The sequence below is a fragment of the Rhineura floridana genome, chromosome 3 (assembly GCF_030035675.1).
Source record: "Rhineura floridana isolate rRhiFlo1 chromosome 3, rRhiFlo1.hap2, whole genome shotgun sequence".
Lineage (NCBI taxonomy): Eukaryota > Metazoa > Chordata > Lepidosauria > Squamata > Rhineuridae > Rhineura > Rhineura floridana.
Window position 1 is genome coordinate 17,075,695 of NC_084482.1, and position 19,745 is coordinate 17,095,439.

Here is a 19,745-nt window from a genome sequence, read left to right on the forward strand (position 1 = left end):
ATTATAAAGAACAGAAGCAGATTCCAAAATTACACAAATGCCAAGAAACACCCACTCACACAGATTGATAACTAGCTCATTTGGTAGGGGTGAGCATGCCCACTCAGGTGACACATTAACGTGGAACTACTGTACAGCCAGCTCACATGAAGCTTCTTGTTCCAGGAAAGATTCCCAGCTATCTAGATCAACTAATGCGCTGCTTATCTAGTTGGCATTACCATAGTTAAAAATGTGGCATCTCATAATAAGCTATTGGTATGTCTTATCCACTGTAGGGGGAAATGGTATATGAGAGAGAGAGAGAGAGAGAGACATAACTTGCACAAATTAGGGTTTTGTAGCTAATTTACTCTAAGGGAAATCAGCACTACTCTCAAGCAGCAGCATATGGCTACTGAAATAAACTGCAGTCGTATACCTGGGAGATTGTCACTTAGGGTTGTATCCAACATAGTCATCCTGTTGGTACAAGGACTTCTACCTGCACAATGGGACTTCCTCTGCCTCTCCTCTCCCCACACCCCTCCCTAAATCTGCTCTGGAGGGTTGGAAGAGCACCCAACAAATTTGGGGAGACGCACATGGGGAGAGGAAGTCCAGTTGCACAGGCAGAAGTACTTGCCCTAACAGGATGACTTCACTGGATACGACCATATCTTCTTATAAACTCTCTACTCACTTTCTAGAGCAGCCTTGCCCAACCAGTGTGCCTCCAGATGTTGTTGGACCACAACTCCCATCAGCCTCAGCCAGCATTGCTGTCCCGTCCAGAGCCGGAACCACGAGGCTGAGATGCGGGAGCAATTAAATCTCGTTTTATTAAAGTAATGGATACATCAAAGGCATTGCGCTTCATAGAAAAACCTGCACTAACTCACTAAAAGTCCCTAACTACACTCTAGACATGCTCTGTGGCGTACGAAGGAAGTTGACTCAGCAGCTCCCCACTGTGAGCTGCAAGCTTAAGTAGGGAACGTTTTTGATCGTAATCTCTAACTCCTTTGCAAGTCCTGTCTCTGTCCTGCCCTTCTCTCGGTGGCAGGAGAGAGGTGACGGGGGGCGTGTTTCCAACGGCTCATCGGAGGACACCTGCTCCTGAGTAGCAGGCTCGAGGTCAGGAGGCTGTGTCATGCTGGTGGCATCCTGGGAACTGCTTGACAAGTTGGCAAGTTCTCCGGAGCTTCCCCCAACAGGTCCTCTGCGACAACTGGGGGCGGTGTGCTCTCCTCTTCAGAGATTGCGCTATCTGTGGGAATTGGCCCAAGTTCAGGCTCGCTTCCCCCCCCCCCAAGGTCCTGCTCAGACTCAACAACTCCTGGGTCTTCCGCGCCTTCTGGCAGCTGAGGCGCCTGAAACTCATGCCTCCCCCCTCCCTGCCCCTCCAGGAACAGCTGAGGGTCAACAATTGCCAGTGGTCAGGAAAGATGGGAATTGTGGTCCAACAACATCTGGAGGCACACTGGTTGGGAAAGGCTGTTCTAGAGGTTGGCCTGCAACTACAGAGAAACAAGACACAGCACAGCAAGGACTATGGCATGTGCCAGCACTAAAAGAAAAAGAGAGAACCATTTACCTGTGATAGAATACAAACAGTTACACCACCCTTTATGTGTTTTTAGAGTATATATGCCTTTCCCGACAGACAATTAAACTCTAGATCAGAAGCAGTAACAGATAAAGGAAACCCAGGGCTGGTCACGTCCATGGGTCTATTCTAAGTACACAGATGGATTCAACCCATAGATTGGATATAATTAATTAATTAATTATGAAGCAGGCATGGTGCAGCTTTCCACCCCGATTGCCAACGAGGGTACCCATTTTTAGGAAAGTCCTATTTACATTTGTGGAGGCATGGTCAATGACAGAGAAGAGTTATCAAGTCCACACATAATCTCTAGGAGCCTGACATCACCACATCTGTTTATCCCAGTTCATGCAAGTATTCCTAATCTCCCTCCATGGGAGAAAGGATAAATGAATGGCGTGTAAGGCTCTGTTTTCCATCCAGACCACCAGCAAGGACACCCACTTGCAGAAAGGTATCTATTTATAACAACTTGCAGCCAACAGGTTTGCAACCAAGTACTGCACTAAGGTGACAATTAAGGGCATCAACATGGCCTGAGAAGTGGCATGCTCAATATGGGGTGGGGGTACTATCTATAATAAAATCAATCTAGGTTTGAGACTGCAGAAAGTTACTGTTTTTCTGATGAATCTGAAACTAAAATTATTTATTTATTTATTATTTGATTTATATCCCGCCCTTCCACCCAGCAGGCGCTCAGGGCGGCTAAAAACACTTTAAAACATCATAAAAACAGAGCCTAAAATACACCAAAACAAAGCAACTTTAAAAACACTTCTTAAAAAAAGCTTTTAAAGGGTTTTAAAGGGTTAAAAAACATATTGTTTTTTAAAAAAACATATTAAAAAGCAATTCCAACACAGACGCAGACTGAGATAGGTCTCAACTTAAAAGGTTTGTTGAAAGAGGAAAGTCTTCAAAAGGCACAGAAAAGATAACAGATATGACACCTGCCTAACATTTAAGGGGAGGGAATTCTACAGGGTAGGTGCCACCACACTTAACGTCTTTCCTATGTTGTGCAGAACGGACCTCCTGATAAGATGGTATCTGCAGGAGGCCCTCACCTGCAGTGATCGACTGGCTATATAAGGGGTAAGACGGTCTTTCAGGTATCCTGGTCCCAAGCTGTATAGAGCTTTGTACACCCAAACTAGAACCTTGAACTTGGCCCAGTAGCAAATGGGTAGCCAATGCAATTCTTTCAGCAGCGGGGTGACATGTTGGCGATACCCTGCCCCAGTGAACAGTCTCGCCATTGCATTTTGCACCAGCTGCAGCTTCCAGACCAGCCTCAAGGGCAGCCCCACATAGAGCTCATTACAGTAATCCAACCTGGAGGTTACCAGTGCGTGGACAACAGTGGTCAGGCTATCCCGGTCCAGAAACGGCTGCAGCTGTCTTACCTGCTGAAGCTGGTAAAAGGCACTCCTAGCCACGGAGGCCACCTGGGCCTCTAGCGACAAAGATGGATCCAGGAGCACCCCTAGACTGCAGACCTGCTCTTTCAGAGGGAGTACGACCACATCCAAAGCAGGCAACTGACCAATTATCTGAACTCGGGAACCACCAACCCACAGCGCCTCCGTCTTGCTAGGATTCAGGCTCAGTTTATTGGCCCTCATCCTGCCCACCACTGAGTCCAGGCAGCGGTCCAGGGCTTGCACGTCCTCTCCCAATTCAGATGTTACGGAGAAATAGAGCTGGGTATCATCAGCATACTGCTCACACCTCGCCCCAAAGCTCCTGATGACTGCTCCCAAGGGTTTCATACAGATGTTAAACAGCATGGGGGACAAGATGGTACCCTGCAGCATCCCACAGCACAACTGCCAGGGGGCCGAAAGACAGTCACCCAATGCTATTCTCTGACAGCGACCCTGGAGATAGGATAGGAACTACTGTAAAACAGTGCCTCCAATACCCATCTCGCCAAGTCGGCCCAGAAGGATACCATGGTCAATGGTATCAAAAGCTGCTGAGAGATCAAGTAAGAATAACAGGGTCACACTCCCCCTGTCCTTCTCCCGATAAAGGTCATCCATCAGGGCGACCAAGTCCCATAACCAGGCCTGAATCCAGACTAATTGCAGAATGATGGACCTAAAATATTGCTGAGGGGATAATCTGATTTATATATTTCTTGTATAAGGCTGTGAACGCTGAAGACAGCTATTATTGATGAATGTACATGTTTTCAAACAAACTTACTGAAAGGCATTCTTAGAATTAATTATAATTATATGTGAATGTTTTAAAGTTCTATTGATTTATTAATGAATTTAAGCTATAATTGATAAATCTAGAGCTTTAAGATTAATGGTTGAAGATTTAAAAACAACAGATACAGGTCAGGTTGATGAAGATAAAAGAAAACGTACTTTGTTTATTAAATAGTAACAAATTAATTGTGAATGGGTTAAAACGTTGGAGATATTTTGAAACAGGGTGCTAACAGAAACAGACTGCAAAGAAGCATTTTCTGCAAATAATTCAAAGTAATCTAAGAGAAGCGCAATCCCACTTCCACATGCCATCCACAACTCTACCCCAATTTTGCTGTTCAGTGGTGGAGCGTTTTGCCAGATTATTTGTCATCTGGTGTTCAGCCAGCATAGCAGGGCTTCCACCAAAACCTAAAGCACCCCACCTAGTGAAAATCCAATATGAGATTGCATTCAAAAAGACTCAGAAGAATGTAATGTCAAATCAGAGGAAATAAGAGAAAAAGTTAAACGAGCACTAAACAGAGATGACAACACAGTTGGAGAAGAATAGTAGGTGCATGACATAATGTGAAGTTACCAGGGTCCCCCACCAATCTTGTCTGGTCTGGGCAGCTAACCTCCTCCCTGGACTCATCTCTCCACCTCAGGTACATGCACATACCTATACCTACATTTGCAAGATAACATGATGGGAAACATAATACTGAAATATTGGTAATGTGCAATACAGGTTTTTCTTTGTTATGAGTCTGTAAGAGCCTTATTGCAATTTTAAGTTTTATATTTTAATTTATTAAAAAAGCATACAGTATTTGGAAAATAATATATAAAATGTATGAAACATTAGCCTTTTGAATGCTCCTCCACAACAAAAACTCCCTGCACATAGAAATCTAGGGCACCAAGTAGAAGCTTTACTTACCCTACTGTGCTAGCTTTCTACAGGCAGGGATTATCTGACATATATGAAGATTCACATGTATGCTGCCTTGGGTTCTGTGATAAAAGAAAGGTAGAATATAAATGCAATAAATAAATAAATAAATTCAAACATGCAATCTCACCTACCTTAAACACATTCTGAAGTGGTGCAATGTCAGGATGAATGCCCCAGCCGCCTTTCCCCCCTGTACATTCAAAATGGTTCTAAGAAAATATATTGAAGATGGCTTTAAGCACAGACAATTCTATAATGATGAATGATTGGAGATAAGTTCCATTTTATAATCCTAGTGCTGGCAGTGCGGAACTGTTAGTAGCTTTCACAGCTCTGTTCTTCAACTTTGGGTCCCCAGATATTGATGGACTGCAATGCCCATAATCCCTGACTATTGACTGTGCTGTTTGGGGATAATGGGAGTTGTAGTCCAACAACATCTGGGGCCCAAGGTTGAACAACAGTGCCTCACAGGACCAGATCTGGTCCTATGGCTTCCAGCTGCTGATCCTTACTTGCTTATAAGCCGGTGTTCTATTTAAAAATATCAATGCAGCAGATACCTTTTGGATTAACTATAAAGCAGGCATAGGGCCCTTCAAATGTTATTGGATTCCACCTCCCATTCACCCCAGTTAGCATGACCAATGGTCAGGGATGACAGGAGATGGAGTTCAACACATCTAAAGGGCCACAGATTCCCATGAAGCAGGGACAGCCAACATTATCCTTCAGATGTTGTTGGACTCCATATCCCATCAGCCCCAGCTGGCATGGCCAATGTTAAGGGTTGATTGGAGTTCAATAACATCTGGAGGGCACCACATAAGCTACCCATACCACAAGGAGTCGGAACATAATGCAGAGGCCCTTACTGAATTCTGACTGCCCCTCGATTACCACTAGCTAATGTGACCTCTCCGCTGCCAGACATTTCCTCCTTTTGCAACCCATGACAGAGAACAACAACTTCCTTTTGTCGGTTTTTAGTCATTGCTAAATTAGTGTATCATCATTGGAGTTACATTTCAGGAATTTCTTTCTTTCTGGTGCCACAAAATAAGCAGAGGGATTTCTAAGCAAACAAGCATTTTATAAGAACACAAACAGAGACACGCAGCCGCAATACTTTCCAGATAATTACATAAACACAAATTCACAAATGGTGCCGTTCTGAAAGCAGTTTTTTTTCATAGCATGGATTGTTTTACATAAGAAAGGGGAAATGGTTAAGATTTGTCACTAAATGTGACAAGCACACCCGCATACAAACACGCCCAGTGCCTTTAAACTGAAATGACTGTCCTGGGGGTGGTACCTTTACATATTTTTAGTGACGCAAAAGACAGATACTTCCTTCCTGCTCTGGTGGGAGACAGCTGATGGAGCCAGCTAAATAAGTTCTCCATTCACAAGAGGCTGGTCAGTACACTTACAGCTATCAAACATACAATGAAACTCCCTCTGGATTATTTCCCCGCAGCACTCATATTAAAAGCAGGAGCACTGTGTGTTCCGAGGAAGCTTCTCATTGAACAGAAAAGAAAAGGCTCCTTCCCAGAAGGTTTTCCTTTCTGTGTGAATGAATCAGCCCTGCTCCCTCACTCCCTCAGGAGAAGTGTAGGAGTGAGTGAGGAGGAGGCTGACATGATCCACTGTGGCAAGCAGGACTTGTGGAGAAAGTACAAGTTCACGGGCTCAAGAAGGAAGAAAAAGGAGATTGGCAACTAGGATGAATGGGCTATGCCAATCACTTTCCACCAGGCAAATAAAACAAATGGTGTAGCTAGATCAGAGAAGCGACAAACTAAAAATCTGGGTCAGGGAAAACAAACACACACACGTTGGAGGCAGCAGAGACGTTGATTCTTCAGTTAAGTTTGAAGAGCTAAGACAAGTGGAAGAAAAGCCAGAGAAGTAGCTTGAGCCACACACAGACAAAAAATGGGTTTATTCTGCTTGACCCGCTGAAGCCAATGCTCAAATTACAATGGAGCTTTACCTTTACAGTCCCCCTTACTTTCTGTCATGCAATCTTAACTACTGCTCCTCTAAGGTTATGGGGGGCATGATTTGGGTAAAATTGAGAAGAGTCAGAGGTTGAGATTTGCAGATTTCAGTATAGGGGCATCCAATTCCCCGACCCCTATAATTTGAGCACTGACTTTATGTGGTCATAAAAGGGACCAGAATAAAATGCATCAAGCTCAACCTTAACATTCTTACTCGGGAAATCAAAATGAATCCCCCTGTCCATTTCTAGATATCAGATTCCTAAACACATAACTCTCCATGGAATGTCAAGTGCATGAGCTTATTTTAAGTTTCAGGGCCATGACAAACTGATGGCCAGCCATGCACATGCCACATACAAGGATATAGGGAAATCTGACAAAGACGTATGATTGCCGGCTTGTAATTACAGCATCAGGGCCATCCTTAACCAAAGTGTTCACAACAGACACAGTTTTGCCATATCTAAAAGGCAAGCTCAGGCCACATCCATATGTCACAGTTTATCATCCTCATGCATGCTGCCCTATTTCTTCTGCTTTGCTGGGCTCCTCCCCAGTGTGAGCAGGACAAACAAACTAGGAAGCCACCATTAGATAGAATCAGCTATGGCTCCAAAACTGCCTTGGTCACCTTGGCTGATGACCTTTGTTGGGAGAGGGGCAGGGAGAAATGCAATCTTGTTGGTTCTCCTTGACCTCTCAGTAGCTTTTGGTAGCACTGAGACCACAGTGTTCTCCTGGAGTGGCTCTGGTAGAGTTGGGAGCACTGTGTTTCAGTAGTCATGTTCCTACATCTAAGACCAGTTTCAGAGAGTAGCAATGGGAGACTATGGCTTAGTGCCTTGGGAGCCAATTTGTGGAGTTCCCTGCATCAGTCTTGTCCCCCATGCTTTTTAACATCTATATGGAAAGGATGCCTTCAGGGGATTGGGACTGAACTGTCACCAGTTGGTGACATGGCCGCCGACAGACAGGTAGAAAGGGTAAGTTTCTAGCAGGGCTGGGGCCAGCAGGGGGATTCTTAGCTTTCATTTAAAAAACTTTCCACCAGCTCTAGAACTAAAACTAGAGACATCGAAATGCAAGCAGTCAACCCCCCACAATTTCTGCAACATGAGCTAGAGTGCTGCTCAAGTCTCCGCCCCTTCAGGTATTTATCCAATGAGTGAAGTCAGAGCTGCAATTGATCAGGGCTGGTGCCAGGCATGCCAGGGCCCTTGGGTACCAGCCTACCCCAGGCCCCGGCACCTGCACGCATGGCCCACCTACCTTTCCCTTGAAGTGAATGCTGCCTGCGCTGTACACGCATGCTTGTCATCAACAAAGATGGCAGCAGGGGCATCAGACCCTTAGGGAAACCTCGGCCGCCATCTTAGTTGATGGCAGGCTTGGGCCTGCATTACAGCCAACATTTACTTCAAGGGAGAGATAAGTGGGGCATGCAGGCAGGTGTTGCAGGCCTGCACGGTAGTAGGAGAGTACCTGGGAGCTCCCTCTGCGATCCGCAGCAGGGTCGAGAGCTGAGCTGCTGCAGATCACAGAAGGGAGCGCTACCCACCTACTTTAAGGAGGGACCTTTCAGGGGGCCCTCAGCCAAGGCCCAACCTGGCCACCCTCTGGCACTGGCCCTGCAATTGATGATAATCAAAAGCTGCTGTTTTCTTCTCTCTGGCTATTTGTAGTGTCATCACCCCACTGAATTCAACAGGACTTATTTTGAGTAGACATGGTTAAGATTCTGCTCCAAGTTAATGAAACGTTTGAGCAGACACATCAGATTGGAGGGAGACAAGAGAGAGAGAGATTAACAACAGAATCTTATTTTTTAAGCAATTGGGCAGGGCTTACCTAGGTGTCACTGCTGTTATTTGGCAGGAAACTAATACTGATGAATGACCAACTGGTTGTCACAAACTATTATATGGGGTGTATGTATTTTTACATATCCAGTGTATACGGAATGTTTCCAACAATCCTGTGAGGTAGGGTAGGCTCAGAGCTGGTTCAGTCAAGCTGCACATGCTTAGAGAAAGAAAGAGAGAGAGAGAGGGAGTCAGCAAGCTTTTTGGGGTGGAGGTATTTTTCTATAAAATATCAGAACTAGGGGATGTGCCTGTTAAAACAATTGTATGTGGAGTGGTGGCTTTGTATATGTTTTTCCCCCTCTCTACATAGTCCATGAATATGACATGATATATTTGCACCTCTCTTTTCTTCCTGGGTTCTCTCTCCCATTTTTTTTTTACAATAACCCTGTGAAGTAGGGTAGGCTGACAGTGAATGAAAAAACTTTGTGACTAACCCCCCCCCCAAGAAGATAGCACTAAAAAACATGTTCCAAGTAATTTATTCATTATATGCCACTTGGATATTGCTCTTTTCATGAAGACATGGATATTGTTGAATACTGTTCATATTCATAAAGAACTTAGACTGTTTATTTCCCTGACTGAAATCTGTTTGAAAAGGTTTTTTTAGCTGCTGCTATCATTTAATATTATTTTAATGCTTAAATGTCATTTAATTATTATGATGCTTGAACTATTTCTCTGTTTGAAATGGTTTTTAGCTGCTGCTATATTTTTATGTTATTTTAATGTTTCAATGTTATTTAATAAATATCTGTTATATGATTATGTTTTTGTATCATTCATAACTGCTGTAAAATGCCTTGTGAAGGCAGGTTAAAATCTGTTAAATAAATACGACTTAAACCAGGACTGCGGATTGAAAGTAACTGTCCACATTGGTAATATATGTACATAGGCAGCAGTTCTTGTCAAAACAAATTGCCAGGATGTGAGGTGGGAATGTAGGGGGACCGTCTACATGCAGTATACTGGGCCCAGGAAATCCAGTTAATGATGAACCCCAGCTTTCTCTCTCCATTTCATCTGAATCAGCAGTTCAGGTGCTTGACTGTTGCCTGGAGGTAGTAATGAGGTCCTTGAACGAGTGGTTGCAGGCCAGCTCCAGACACTCTTGGATGAGACAGATTATCTGGATCCATTTCAGTCGGGTTTCAGGCCTGGTTTTGGCACGGAAACAGCCTTGGTCACCCTGTATGATGACTTTTGTTGGGAGAGAGACAGGGGAAGTGTGACTGTTGATTCTCCTTGATCTTTCAGCGGCTTTCGATACCATTGACCATGGTATCCTTCTGGGGAGACTAGCTGAGTTGGGAGTGGGAGGTAGTGCATTGCGGTGGTTCCACTCCTACTTGGCGGGTCGCCTCCAGAAGGTGGTGCTTGGGGAACATTACTCGGCACCCTGGACTCTCCGGTATGGGGTTCTGCAGGGGTCAGTTCTGTCCCTCATGCTGTTCAACATCTACATGAAACCGTTGGGTGCGGTCATCCGGAGCTTTGGAGTGCGTTGCCATCAGTATGCTGATGACATGCAGCTCTATTTCTCCTTTTCATCTTCTTCAGGTGAGGCTGTAAATGTGCTGAACCGGTGCCTGGCTGCGACAATGGACTGGATGAGGGCTAATAAACTGAGGCTCAATCCAGACAAGACTGAGATGCTGCTAGCGGGTGGTTCTTCTGACCAGATGGTGGATGTCCAACCTGTTCTGGATGGGGTTGCACTCACCCTGAAGGAGCAGGTTTGTAGCTTGGGGGTTCTCCTAGAACCATCTCTGTCACTTGAGGCTCAGGTAGCCTCGGTGGCACAGAGTGCCTTCTACCAACTTCGGTTGGTGGCCCAACTACGTCCCTATCTGGACAGGGATAACCTGGCTTCAGTTGTCCATGCTCTGGTAACCTCCAAATTAGATTACTGCAATGCACTCTACGTGGGGCTGCCTTTGAAGACGGTTCGGAAACTGTCGCTTGTGCAAAATGCAGTGGCCAGATTGGTAACAGGGACCAGACGCTCCGAACATATAAAACCAATTCTGGCCCGCTTGCATTGGCTGCCTGTATGTTTCCGAGCTCGAGTCAAGGGGCTGGTTTTGACCTATAAAGCCTTACACGGCTTGGGACCCCAATACCTGATGGAATGCCTCTCCCGATACGAACCCACCCGTACACTATGGTCAAGATCAAAGGCCCTCCTCCGGGTGCCTACTCCAAGGGAAGCTTGGAGTCTGGCAACAAGGGAAAGGGCCTTCTCAGTGGTGGCCCCCAAATTGTGGAATGATATTTGTGACGAGGTGCTTCTTGCGCCAACACTGTTATCTTTTCGGTGCCAGGTCAAAACTTTCCTCTTCTCCCAGGCATTTTAGCATGTGTTTTTAAATTGTTTTTATATTGTTTTGAATTTTAAAATTGTGTTTTAAATTGTTTTTAAAATATGTTTTTAAATTGTGTATTTGTTTTAATGTTTTTGATTGCTGTAAACCGCCCAGAGAGCTTCAGCTATGGGGTGGTATAGAAGTGCAATCAATCAATCAATCAATCAATCAATCAATCAATCAATCAATCAATCAATCAATCAATCAATCAATAAGGAGGTGCATGTGGACCAATAAAGTAAAACTAAATCCAGACAAGACCGAGGTACGCTGTATTACAAGTTCTTGAGTTCTAGAAGTAGGGAGACTGCCAGTTCTGGATGGGGTTGTACTCCCCTGGAAGACAGAGGTGCACAACTTAGGGGTTCTCCTTGTTCCTTCTATGTCTCTTGAGGTCCAGGTGGCCTTGGTGGGTAGGAGTGCCTGTTTCCAACCACGGCTGGTTCTCCACCTATGGCCATTCCTGAATAGGGATAACTTGGCCGCAATGAACCATACTCTGGTCCAAAGTACCAGAATGGACTATCATAATGCACTCTACGTGGGACTGTCCTCGAAAACAGTTCAGAAGCTGCAATTAGTGTAGACTGCAGCAGTGAGGCTTAGGTGGACACAACTCCCGGACACACATTATGCCAGTTCAAAGAGCTATACTGGTTGCCAATTTGCTACCAAGCTGAAGCCCTAAGGAACTTGGGCTCCAAACATCTGAAGAGTGCCTCCTCCCACATCAACCTGCCTGCTTGTTAAGATCAGCAGGGGAGGCCTTGCTGGTAATGCCCCCATCCTCTGTGGGTCAAGGGGTGGTGGCACATAAGAAGACTCTACTGAAGGACCAACAGTCTGTCAGATGCATAGGAAGCTGTCTTATACTATGTTCCTATACAGTGATAGCTCAAGACACACCTTGGAGGGGAACACATTTCACTCCTTCAGTACTCTTGTCTGTTTCTTCCTGGCTTTGAAAAGGGAAGAATGAAGTGGGCGCAATTTCAGCATTGGTACACACGCTCGGTACGCAATGCTTTGGCTCACCATGACTTGCAAACTAGGCCTCTAACTATCAACCACCCAGACCTCCATAGTGCCCACTGAAAACACATTTTTTTGTTTCATGTCTTTCCGAAACAAGAATTCTCAACATCAGAAGAAAATCCTTAAGTATTCCAATTGTACAACTCTGCACAAGGTTTCGGTATTAACGTCACATCTCACTGAATTAGTACATCCTTCAAGGTTAAATGACAATGTTCTTGTTTTCTATTTGCTCACTGGCCTGTGGGTCAGCCAATCTGAATCATGCCTCCATAGCAACAGGCTCTATCACTATGAGCAACAAGGCAAGTTCTTTATTATTATTATCTATGTTCCCAAGTTTCTTTTTTTAAACCAAAAGCTGCTGCACATGTCTGTCGTGCAACACAATTTCAAAGCAAGCAGGGTGCTTCGCTTGTCAGAAGTGGCCAGACACAGAGCAGATTTAACATTCCAACACAAAGCAAAAGCATAGTATCTATTAACCCAATGTAGAGAAACCTGTACACTTGTGGGAAGGGGTGCAAAAAAGAGGGGAAAGTCACTCTCAGAACAAACCTGACCCAAAAGCTTCAGAAAATGTTGCCTGACCCATTTTGTCCTACTGGTGAAAGAGAGATTCCCTTGCTGGTATCTCTGCAGTTCCCTCCTTTGGCCAGAAATGAGTGGTGGGGACAAAAGATGAATCCCTACCTGACACTTCTAAGGTCACCAGTGCATACCCTACTGCGAGCTTGAATCCATATATTAGTGATATTTTGCTGCATTAGAAGTCAACAAGGCAATCTGCCACTGTCCTGTAGTGGGTAGCTAAATGCCATTCAGTGGAACAATCAAGTCACAGATAACCCATCTCTCCTCTCCATCCAGTTGCTACCTTCTTGCCCCAGCCACCAGCGTTCTGTCATGAAGGCTGAAGCACACTCAACAGTTTAAATGGGCAGGCATGAGCTATTACAGCACACTGCCTATAGCTTTGTCTCCTGTCCTCAAGTGCTAATTGTGTTTTTTAAAACACACACAAATTGTATGTATAATAGCCATTATAGATGCTCCCACTCTCTGGAGTCGTTTGTGTATGCCAGAACTCAAGTGTTGGGGCCATCACAAAAAAATGTTTGGCTACCAAAACAAGAGTGATGCAGTGGTTAGAGTGATGGACTGGGACCTGGGAGACCAGGGTTCAAATCCCCGCTTGACCATGAAACTCACTTGGTGATCTTGGGCCAGTCATTCTCTCAGTTTAACCCACCTCACAGGTTGTTGTGAGGATAAAATCAGGAGGGGAAGAACCATGTATGTATGCCACCTTGAGCTCCTCAGAGGAAAGGTGGGATATTTAATGATGATGATGATGATGATGCAAACATCAATATAAATCAAAATATATAACATAAATATGGATAATATTTAACAATATATAGACTGCAAATAAAGATAAAGATCAGAATGCAGTGACAAACACAGAGCTCAAAACCAAGCACTGGAATTACATTGCATATCATTCAAGTTGTATAAACAGAAAGCTCATATAACACAATACTTAAAGAATGTTAAGTTATGGGGCAGCTCATAAATATAATAAATAAATCCTGTTGACTGTTGAAAGACAAGTCCACAATAATTCTGTATATACTATGGGCAAGAGCTCAACAAGCAGGCGGTTAGCTTGACCCATTTCAGGAAATTTTCATCACAGTAAGAGCCAATTTGCACTTCAAATCTAGATTGCAAATACAATGAGAGAGAGACCTGCAGCTTTCCAGTGCTGGTCAAACTGAATCACTCCTCAGAATTGCCCACAATATATTATATGATTTAAAGTTTTTTAAATTCCAAAGAGCCACAGTGAAAGGACTCCTCAACAGGCAGTCTTCTCATGCATTAATTAATAAGGGTTGATTTCAGTGGTTAAAGAATCTTACTGAGCTTTGAGAACTACTGGACTCAGCTTCCTCAAGAAACCAACATTCTAGCCAACAGTGACTCTAGTCAACCAGAGACAGAAGAGTACTGGGGCTCTCAAGGCTTGATAAGATTCTTCAAACACTGAGAAATCAATACTTGAATTGTATTTCAGGTATCTGTAATCTGAATTCCTTTTCATCAGTTACCGTCTTATGGCAATTTGAGTGCTATGTTTATCACAACCAATATTTGCAAACCTATGGTGGGTTAAACATTTTAAAATGAACTTAAAATAAATAAAGACATATAGAGAAGCTAGCTTTGCCCCCCCCCCCCGTTTTTTTTTAAGGGAAGTCTGCCTCACACTTTTAAAAACCATGGGCTTAAACAGATCTTTTCTTAGATGAGCCCATGCTATTCTTCCTCTGCCCTCTATGTTCTTCCTAACAACTGAATCCTTTAAAATACTAGGGATTCATCCTGCACTAGAAAACTGCAGCATCTCCTCAGGGCACATATAACTGAGACCAAAACAATGACCGACTAAAAACACAAGAATCTATTCATTCCCATTCCTACAAAGATATTACCTCTGCTCCATTGTCATTAACTGGAGCACAATTTCCTTTTATCTAGTTACCACCAGAACATTTTGCATCCATCTTTACAATCTGTACATAACTGAGGCAGAAAGAATTTCTCAGAGGTTACTTTGGCTAGACAGTCACTTCACACTCTGTTCTTAGAACAGCTGTTAGAATGTTAATAGCTAGAGGGGGAAAACCCCAATACAGAGGTCTTTGACATACAGGTGCAATCAAACCTTTATTTAGTACTGCAGTCAGCAACAAAACAAATCCATCAAAGGCATTAAAATTACTGCCACCAAGGATTCATTTGGCTCACTCAGTTTTCATGACATAACACTGAACATTAATGAAAGTTGAGTTTGCCAACTCTACAAATTAGGAGAGTATCACATCATCGTTCATAGTATCATCCCCCCCAATCCTTGGAACTGGTTGCCGAAATATCTCTTGTGATACAGCACCGTCAATGGTATCAGAAAGTTAGAACGTAAGTAGAGAAAAGTAGAGGAGCTGACATAGGAAACTATTGGTTGCCAATCAGCCAACAATTTGCAGGATTCTTATCTTGTCCTTGCATCCTAGAGTGGTGAATCTGGAATCATGTCCAGGATTTAGGTACATGCGTACACAGAGCGAGAGAGATACACAAATGTTCACTTACCACCAGGGGAATAGTCGTCCAGGGTCTCAGAGGGTCTTAGACCCTTAATGTTTGGGGGAGCGGGGTCCCAGCAGAGTCCCTATGTCTACAGCATCCTGTGAGCATGAAAGGGGAGTGTCTTAGGCACTGAGAAGAATCTTCTAAAATGCTTCCTTGACCTTTCCTTCTGATTGGAGCCAATCAGAGTAAAAGGAGGTGAGTCACCCACTGCTAACACTGTCTCCTTTCACGCTTATTGGCTCCTAGGGGTATCTATTGTGAGAGAAGGCATTAACAAAGATCTCATTCTCAACCCCACAGCAAAAAAAGGGAGGAGGGGACAACATGAAGGGACCCTGCACTTCTGAATCTGCCACTACACCACTGCTTATCACACAACTATGCATGAATATAAGCATGGCCGGAGCCAGGAGACTGCCAGGTTGGTACCTGGCCGAGGGCATTTGTGGCCCTGAGGGGCCCCTCCTTAGGGAGGGAGGGTGGCACTCCCGTTCTGCGATCCATGGCAGCATCGGCTCCTGACCCTGCCACAGATAGTGGAGGCAGAGCTCCCAGGCACCTCCCCCTCCAATACAGTAAGAGCCGGCCACGCACACCCCACCTACCTCTATTGCTCCTGTAAATGACATGCGCGCTGTGCATGCCTGCCTGCCATCAACCAAGATGGTGATGGAGACTTGCCTAAGGGGCTGATGCCCCCACCGCCATCTTGCGCACACAGTACACACATACCTGCCATCAACTAAGATGGAGGCAGAGGCTTCCCTAAAGGGCTGAAGCCCCTGCCACCATCTTGGTTTATGGTAAGCATGCATGCATAGTGTGCATGTCATTTGCAGGAACAATACAGGTAAGTGGGACGCATGGGAGGGTTTATTAGCCCCATATGGAGGGGTTGCACTCTGGCACCACGAGCCTAGGGCAGGCTGGTACCCAAGGACCCAGGCATGCCTGGAGATGGCCCTGAATATAAGAACATAAAAAAGCCCTGCTAGATAAGGCCAGCAGCCCATCTAGACTAGCACCCTCTACTCGCAGTGGCCCACCAGATGTCTATGGGAAGCCTGCAGTATGAAGTGGTAGAGCAGGCTGAACTATGACAGAATGCAAGGGAAGGTGTGCAATTTGTTAAAAAATGCCCCCCATGTTTTAAAAAAACACCAAGTTTAGAGGTAGAACATTGGGGATAAAGGTTCTAGTCCAGCTTACTCCATACTGGAAGGTTTTGTTGTTGCTGCTGCTGCTTTTATTTTACAGAAGGAAGCATTTCAAATGTGATCATCATCCTGTAGTCTGAAATGGGGCAGTCCATTTTCCTGCCTCTGTCTGAACCATTTTTATTCATTCATTCTTACATGTATATGCTGCCTTTCCTGCAAGAAGCTCAAAGTGGCATATATGGTTCTCTTCTCCCCATTTTATCCTTACAACCACCCTGTGAGGTAGGCTAGTAAGAAAGAAAGGGAACATCCCAACATCACTCAGTGAGGCTAGCCCAACACTCTAACCACTACATCAGACTGGCTGTTATGTATCCATTTGATCCCTTAGAAGAGGAAGGTAAAAGTAAAGTTTAATCCTGTTTTATTGTTATTTTGTTTATTTATTAAAATATTTATAAGCTGCTCTTTTCATAAAAGTACATCAAGGTGGCATTACTATATACAAAAACGTAATAGAATTAAAAAACAATAAAACACTGTTAAAAAGAATAATACAAGCATCCTGAAGTACTGCACTGGTTGGAAAAGAAAATGCATATTAAAAGGCCTGTTCAAAATGTTCTGTTTTGAGGAGATACCTGAAAGAAAGAAAGAAAGAAAGAAAGAAAGAAAGAAAGGAAGGAAGGAAGGAAGAAAGAAGAAAGAAGAAAGAAGAAAGAAGAAAGAAGAAAGAAGAAAGAAGAAAGAAGAAAGAAAGAAAGAAAGAAAGAAAGAAAGAAAGAAAGAAGAAAAGAAAGAAAGAAAGAAAGAGAGAGAGAGAGAGAGAGAGAGAGAGAGAGAGAGAGAGAGAGAGAAAGAAAGAAAGAAAGAAAGAAAGAAAGAAAGAAAGAAAGAAAGAAAGGACGGTTCCTGCTGAATCTGTATTGGTTGGGAGTTCCACATGGCAGGGCCTGCCACACTGAAGGCTTGGTCCTTAGTGGAGGCCAACTGAACCTCAAGGGCGTGAGGAATCACCGAGAGTGCCCCATCAGAAGATCTTAGTAATCGAGATGGGATAATTTAATTATGCAAAGTTTTGAAGGGGGGGTCACACTTACTGAGAAAAGCAATTTAAATAAACAAATTATAAATGAGAATCTCAGCTCTCAAATCAACATTAAAAAAAGAACAACCTCCACATCAAGAAGAGAGTAGCTATTTCATCAACATTTAGCCAAGGAGCAGCAAAGACTGTCAAGATTATTTACATTTTAGTCAGCTATCTTGGAGTACAGGATTAGTATCCAGGGAAAAACATGTACAAATATTGCTGTTGTCATTATGTGCCTTCAAGTCGATTACGGCTTATGGCGACCCTATGAATCAGCAACTTCCAATAGCATCTGTTGTGAACCACCCTGTTCAGATCTTGAAAGTTCATGTCTGTGGCTTCCTTTATGGAATCAATCCATCTCTTGTTTCGTCTTCCTCTTTCTCTACTCCTTTCTATTTTTCCCAGTATTATTGTCTTTTCTAGTGAATCATGTCTTCTCATTATGTGTCCAAAGTATGATAACCTCAGTTTCATCATTTTAGCTTCTAGTGATAGTTCTGGTTTAATTTGTTCTAACACCCAATTATTTGTCTTCTTCGCAGTCCATGGTATGCGCAAAGCTCTCCCTCCAACACCACATTTCAAAGGAGTTGATTTTTCTCTTGTCCGCTTTTTTCACTGTCCAACTTTCACATAGAGATTGGGAATGCCATGGTCTGAATGATCCTGACTTTAGTGTTCAGTGATATATCTTTGCATTTGAGGACCTTTTCTAGTTCTCTCATAGCTGCCCTCCCCAGTCCTAGCCTTCTTCTGATTTCTTGACTATTGTCTCCATTGTTATTAATGACCGTGCCGAGGTATTGATAATGCTTGACAAGTTCAGTGTCCTCATTGTCAACTTTAAAGTTACGTAAATCTTCTGTTGTCATTACTTTCGTCTTTTTGACGTTCAGCTGTAGTCCTGCTTTTGTGCTTTCCTCTTTAACTTTCATCAGCATTCGTTTCAAATCATTACTGGTTTCTGCTAAGAGTATGGTATCATCTGCATATCTTAAATTATTGATATTTCTCCCTCCAGTTTTCACACCTCCTTCATCTTGGTCCAATCCTGCTTTCCATATGAACGGTTCTGCGTATAGATTAAACAAATAGGGTGATAAAATACAACCCTGTCTCACACCCTTTCCAATTGGGAACCAATCGTTCCTCCATATTCTGTCCTTACAGTAGCCTCTTGTCCAGAGTATAAGTTGTGCATCCGGACAATCAGATGCTCTGGCATCGCCATTTCTTTTAAAGCATTCCATAGTTTTTCAGATGCAAAGATGCATGGGATTATATTTGGACTGTGCCACCAGTGCTGACCCTATTAATTCTCCAATTTGCCATTTAAACTGAAGTAGTCAGCACCATCCATGTGTCCTGAGTCAGCCTGCCCAACACCTTCCATCAAATACTCCATCTTCAAGGGCCTGCAATCTAGAGCATTAATTTTTTTTATGAAATAAGCTAATATGACACATTATGGGGATAACTCCAGACTGGAATAAAAAGTAAAAACATAGCATTTTGCTCCAGGCTAAATGTATACCTTGGCATCCTATATGAATAATACAGGAATAATATCAACCTTCAGATACAGTTGGTTGCAAGTGTTAGCACAGTATCTAGATTCAGAAATTGACATTTGAAAAATAAGACCTTAAAAACTACTCTACTCTTAAAGCAGGGACGGGCAATCTGCAGCCCTCCAGATGTTGTCAAACTCTTTAACTCCTATCACCCCTAGCCAGTATGGCTAATGGTTGTAATCCAACATCTGGCCTTCTATATCAAGTGTGGGGAACCTTTGCCCCTCCAGATGTTGCTGAACTACAACTTCCATCATCCCTGGCCATTGGGCATTCTTGCTATGGGGCTGATGGGTGTTGTAGTTCAGCAACATCCGGAGGACCAAAGGTTCCTCATTCCTGTTCTAAATGTTCCCCATTCTTGCCTTAAAGGATTCAAAAACAAACCAACTAGGGCAAAGACTTCATGGCAGCCAGGTCCTTCTATGACCGACCAAGAAACATTCCCCTTTATTAAATATCAACCAAATAAAATTATTAATATTAACCCAAAAGCCTAGAAAGTAAATCCTGAACAGATAGCTCTCAAATTGGACTCACAGGAGTGTGTCAGTTCATTCATTAAAATGACAAATTATGGGTAAGAAATGTCAAAGAGCAAATACGGTATGCCATATCCCTCAGAGTACAAATGACTCAGCATTAAAATTCTTTATAATCCTCTTTAGTCTTGTTTTTTTCTCCTGGGGGCAAGGGCTGGGAGAGACAAA

At 43.6% G+C, this 19,745-nt stretch overlaps 1 protein-coding gene across 15 annotated transcripts in view; it reads right to left on the reverse strand.

The window, feature by feature from the left end:
• Positions 1 to 19,745, reverse strand: part of R3HDM2 (R3H domain containing 2) — a 203,183-nt gene that overhangs the window by 83,193 nt on the left and 100,245 nt on the right. For 12 of the 15 annotated variants that reach the window (XM_061614628.1, XM_061614632.1, XM_061614631.1 and 9 more), the window contains one exon: positions 4,745 to 4,818. The exons of 1 other annotated variant lie outside the window; for it this stretch is intronic. The gene's annotated coding sequence lies outside the window, so the exon portion shown is untranslated. Of the gene's footprint in view, positions 1 to 4,744; positions 4,819 to 8,622; positions 8,797 to 18,491; positions 18,534 to 19,745 lie in introns of all 15 variants that reach the window. 2 more of the 15 variants (XM_061614633.1, XM_061614634.1) reach the window with 2 other exon arrangements.